Source organism: Montipora capricornis, chromosome 9 (genome assembly GCF_036669925.1).
Source record: "Montipora capricornis isolate CH-2021 chromosome 9, ASM3666992v2, whole genome shotgun sequence".
NCBI classification, from domain to species: Eukaryota; Metazoa; Cnidaria; class Anthozoa; order Scleractinia; family Acroporidae; genus Montipora; species Montipora capricornis.
In genome coordinates this window covers 22,982,819-22,988,818 of record NC_090891.1, presented here as the reverse complement: position 1 = coordinate 22,988,818, position 6,000 = coordinate 22,982,819, and the positions used below count along the sequence as shown (strand labels likewise).

General features: G+C 39.6%; 1 protein-coding gene across 3 annotated transcripts in view; it reads right to left on the bottom strand.

Annotated features, from left to right (window-relative positions):
• LOC138015795 (uncharacterized) overlaps positions 1-6,000 on the bottom strand; it is a 61,322-nt gene that overhangs the window by 41,457 nt on the left and 13,865 nt on the right. The window lies entirely within an intron of this gene.

Sequence of the window (6,000 nt, the reverse complement as noted above, 5' to 3'; positions counted from 1 at the left end):
GCAAAAGCACGGTCTCGTCAATTCAAAAGGCTTCGAATGTTGCTGTGAGCTAACAACGTAGATAGCCAGCGGAACCGGATATACTTCTTGCACGCAGGCAAACAACGTGGACTACGTTTCCTGTTCAGACTCACCGCGAGCTTACAATGTGGGTTTTTCCACCGCCCCGGCGCTGGTTAGCGACGTTACTTAGTAACTTTATATATAAAGCGCTAATCCACTACTTGTCCTTAGTATTACAACAATGCGTATGTCAAATTACAGTTGAATCTATTACAATTCTACAGAAAATGTAAAAAATGCGGAAAAGTAATTAAAATTATATTAATAAAGTTCGTATCAGAAATAAACAGATTGCAGCCGACTAAACAGGGGATGACCTTTCAAGCAATTTGTGACAAAACTGGTCCCGAAATTGCGAAGCAAAGCACTAAAATTTGTGACGCTGTTCGTGTGCCTAAGCGTGTGGCTATTGTTCTTTGGCGCCTTGCAAATGGGCAACTGGAGACACCTTCCGTAGAGGCCCCACGCAGGACGCAGCTCATTTCATTCGATTCCTTTAGGACGCAACTCTATTGTGTTTTACGTCTTGGTCCACTGTTTCTTTTGTATTGTTCTTTGTGTCCATTGTTTTCTGAGCCAATTCCCGGACTCGCTCCGAAAGCTGGGTGGCTGCTGTCCGTAGCACTGGGTTGCTGTTTGGCTGTGGTAAAACCACCGCGATAGAAATAGTGGATGCGATCACAAGAGCCCTAATTCGGTTATCACCCAGAATAATTTTTCCTACATAGCGAAATGAGGTACAGGAACAAATGGATGTATTTGAAGAGATTGTTGGTTTTCCGGAGGGCGTCGGGGCGATAGATGGCACTGACAAAGCTTTCAAAGGGCCAACGACGGACCGGGAGGACTACTTTGAAAACGCTTTTGGTAATGCTGGATGCAAAGCGAAGTTTTTGGACGTAAGCGTTGGATCCCCGGCGGCATGCATGATGCTCGTGTCTTTAGGTACAGCAGGCTCTATGAATGAATCGAGAGTGGTGAAATACCCCGCCTAATTGGGAGGTTCCAAGTTCCGTCCCTGTTCCTTGGTGATGCATCCCTGATCCGCTGTCAAAAGCCCTATTGAAGCATTATCCAGAAAATGCCGTCATTGATGCTACTGGACGAAGATTTTTAAAAGCGATATCACTGCATGCAAGGCAACTGGTAAGAGTCGGCTTCAGGGTTTTGGCCTGAGAACTGCAAGGGCGCTGGCGTTGTCTAAATATTGGAGGAAAATCCGCGAAAAGCTATCAGAACTTTATCGCTTATTGTGAATTACACAACGCTTGCGAGGACATGGCCATCACCAAGATGATCCACCAAATGTAGGAGGTATTCCCGTACCAGCGCCTGCCCTCTTCGCTCAGAGGCGAAACGACGAAGGGAAGAGGGTGCGAAATGTAATTAGAGAATTCTTTAAGGAGCCTCTTCGCCATTTTCAACAACAAATTAAATTAAATATTGCTAGTGCTAATCACCCTTACTTGCAGTCGAGGACTGAATTGCAAAGGGCGCGGCTCACGACATCGGACTGTAAGCATATAAAGGCGCCTCTGGCTGCCGCTACACAGTCCATGTTTGATGTCGGAGCACAGCACCACAGACAGATGTTAATTAGCTGTGAGTCGATTTTGATGAGGGAGGAAAACCGGAGTACCCGGAGAAAAACCCTCGAGTCAGGTTGAGATCGACTGAAACTCAGCCCACATGCTAGCCGAAGCCAGAATTGAACCCCGGCTTCCAGTGGTGGGAGGCCCGATAGAAAACCACTAAGCCACCCTGACTCCCCTAATTTGGCTTTCCCACCCTGATGAGTTACTGAAAACTACTTTTACTTCTTCTGCTTCTTAAGCATTGGAAAGAATAATAACAAATGAATTCAGTACCCTGATTATGTGTAACCAACAACAGTGGTTTTAGCCGCTGTTCTCTCTTAGTTTTATACATGATTATTTCAAAACAGGAACTTAAACGGAACGGGAATGAAACCCAAACTATAAGTTCTTAATTTAGTTCTTTTTCAGGGGTTCAGTTAAAGACCGCATAAATTTCTGCAGGAGAGCATGTTCTGTATTTTGCATTTCTTTTTCTCGTGCCATCATTTACTCCGTCATCTCTTTGTCGTGAGACATGCTGTCCTTTAAAAACTTTTACCACATTTCTTGACTTTTGTCGCTTTTTGAAATGGACAGTGATCACCTTTCTTTATCTTCACTTTGGTCATCCTCTGACTCTTTGTGATTGAGATCGGTGACCTCAAGAACATGTGAGACAGGTGGCCTCGCGTGTTCCGAGAACTTCATAGGTAAGCTCAAAGTAAGGACTTATACTCTTGGCGTCCTTGTACGAAGCAGAAATATTTTTAAACTTCGTCTTGACTTGGTTCACATTCCTTGGTGTGAATCCTACAAGACTACCACACGTCTCATTTTCTTCTTTAGGTCTACCGTCATTTCGATCACCCCAGATCTGCAGAAGCGTTTGTGTCTCTTCCTCGCCCCATTTTCATTCTGCTGGCAGAAATGATTAAATCTGAGCTTCCGTCGTTGTTTGGGGTTCGACAAGGCGTTTGAGACATCGTCGATCCACTACTAAATCCAGTAGAATTTACTGCGATGTTACACTTAAATACAATGACCCAGGTGATATAGATGTTGCCTGGACCGTACATGAGAGGTTCTATGGAAACCAGCTATGGTTATTTAAGTAAAGCAAGGGCATTTTATCATGAGTAGAGCTTCCAGAATATTCTTGAGGAAGTTCGTCTTACATTTGCATTTTGTGTTTGCATCTCAAACAAAGATCACGGCTGCAAAAAAAACGGCTCAAATGAAAGCCAAGAAGTTCGATCAATTCTTGTTCTAAAAATAATCCTGGGTGCCAGAGGAATTGAGTTTTTTTCCAAGGTTCGAGAATGAAAAAAAGAGCTTCAGTTCCATGCGGAAAGACAGTTCAGATTATCTAACCGATTTTGACAGACCTTTGGTGAATCAAGGCTTCTTGAGAGCATGTTTATTAGCTTTTATCCTTTTCACAGGAAAACAATCATTCTGGATCCCAATCCTCAAAATGAGATAGTTTACAATGATTGTTTCTGGCTAAATCTAATGCTAAACGCACATGGCAACTAATAAATGAAGTTTTAAACGAGAGACAAAGTGCAAATTAGATCCCGTCCAACTTTAAGTTTAACAACCAAGATCTATCTGATCCAAGGCAAATCGCTGAACATTTTTGTCAGTTCCTTGCTAACATTGGCCCAAATTTAATTTCTAGTATTCTACCATCCTCAAAATTTCATTATTCCTTTTTGTCAGGGAATTTTGCAATTTCAATATTTTTCGACACAGCATCTGAACGTAAAATCCTTGAGATTTGTCTTAGTTTTCGCTCTGGAACTGTTGTGGGATATGACCATGTTTCTATTGACTTAGTTAAGAGATTGTGCCCACCTCATCTGCCGCCTCATAACCCATATTATTTATCTGTCTTTGACCTCTGGAATTGTTCCTGATCAATTGAAAATTGCTCGTGTTATACCTTTATTTAAATATCGGGTGAACACTCAATTTTTTCTAATTATAGGCCTGTTTCTGTCCATCCTGCATTTTCTACAAAGGGTAATCTATAATCGTTTATTGGACTATTTTAATAAGCATAAAATACTGAATTTTTTGCATGATTCCTTACGCGATTACAAGAATTGTGTCCATAACTGCGAGGATCATAGCTTCACATGTAGGTATTTTTATTGATCTGTCCAAAGCTTTTGATACAGTTGACCACAATCTTTTATTGGATAATTATATAAATTATTCCATTATGGTATCAGCGTGGTAGCTCACAACTGGTTTACAAACTACTTACGTAACGTAACAGGCATCATTTGTTCAATTCAATGACACCATCTCTTCTTTTCGTCTTATAAAATGTGGTGGGCCTTTGCTTTTTCTGATTTACATCAGTGATTTATGTGATGTCTCAAGGGTTTTTGGCTTTTATTTCGTTTTGCCGATGATACAAACATATTCTTTTAATTCCCACAATAATGTTGATTTTCTTGAAACGACCCTGAATGAGGAGCTATTGAAACTAACAGATTGGTGCCAGGCCGGTAAGTCATCAGTAAATTATTCAAAGTCTAATAAATTTATAGCCGTTTTCAAGCCAAGGCAGCGAAAAAGCAAAATCTTGATCTTAAACTAGAATTAAGTAATTGTGCTATCGAACAAGTAAAGGAAACAATGTTTTTGGGTGTTATGCTTGATGAGGACTTCACGTGGAAACAACATATTGCTAACGTTGCAAGGCAAATTTCCACAGCATTCGGAATAATTTATAAATCAAGCTTTTGTCTTCCTGTTTCCTCATTACGTACCCTTTAAATTCCCTTTATTACAGCTTAGTTTATCCTTATCTCATATATTGTGTTTCAGTTTGGGTATCAACTTATCCTACAAACTTGAATTGCATTGTTATAATTCGTTCGTTTTATTTCTAAAAGGCCGTTACTTTGATGCTCACACTGAACCTGTACCTAAAGAATTTCACATATTGAAGTTTGCTGATATTTATTTGTTGTAAATGGGAAAATTCATGTATTTTTATATAGGCTTTCTTCCTGGTGTATTTAACAAAATGTTTTCAATGACTAATCAAGTCCATTCAAATAATACTAGAAATTCCAATACTTTCTACTTATTTCCTGCCAGAACGAGTATTAGACATTTTACTTTAAGATTTCAGGGCCCAAGATTCTTCACAGTTCTGCCTCTAATTCTCTTTTAAAATCTATATTGAAAGTATTTCTCCTTAGTTGATTCTCCTATATATAGAGATTTCTTTATATTTATTTTGATGCTTTTTTATGTTTCTTTATGTTTAGTGTGTTTTGTTCTGCTTGCTTTTTTATCTTAATATATATTTTAATCTGAGTTCGTCGCTCATGTATTTAATGTGTAAGTAAGGAAGGAAGCTCATAGTAATAAGGCCCCTAAGGTTTCTTTTTGAGCTTCATTGCCAGGAATAAGTGCTTTTTTTGTGTGTGTAATTAATGTTAATATTATTCCTTTAACTACACATGGACTGGATTTACAAAAAGGTACCTTCGTACAATGGGACAACTTAGCACTTTGGCAGAACTCATATTCCTGCTTATCATAGCTATGATTCCAGCAAGGACAAACTTTAACCTCCCCTAGTCTCAACAATGCCACTTGCAGATTTCACTCATGTTTAACGGAAGACTACATTTTACTAGTCCATGCATGGGGGACCCCTTAAAACCTTAAGGCTCAAACTGAGATCTTTTTCTTGCACTTAACCCACTACATAAAAGATGGGTTGGCCGTTCCGGGTCATTTCATAGTTGTAGGCATTCGATTTCTGCAAAGCCCTGTCAACTATATGCTGTGGTTTAATTTTGTTTTTAGTTTGAATTTTTTTCAGACCGGTTAAGTTAATTTTTTTTCAAACCAGTTTAAATTTCTTAAACTGATTTTTTAAAATCAACTGTCTAAGAAAGGGATTTTCTTTTTTCGGGGGTGTAGTTAAAATAACAGGGATTCGGTTTTCTGGGGTTGTGAGAAAGAACTAGACATCTTTTCCTCCCTTCTTCTCACCTACCCATCCATGATACTCCCTAGTACTTCTATCCTACCCCACCTTTCCTGCCCACCTCTAACCCCCCTTATGCCCACCCCCTCTACTCAACAGTACCCACAAACAATTCATATTCCTCAAGAATACTACTCATCAAAACTTGATCTTGAACTCACTTCCTCTGGATCTGCGGTCTACTCTGAAATGTTTAGTAAATGTCGTCATGTAATGTAACACCATTATTTGAGATGTCTCCTTTGTTTATATGAGCTTATAATAAATTTGACCTGTCAGTTGCCTGAAGATCGCCAACCGGCGTGAAACTCGGAGTAGCGACTGCTGATCTTTGCCATA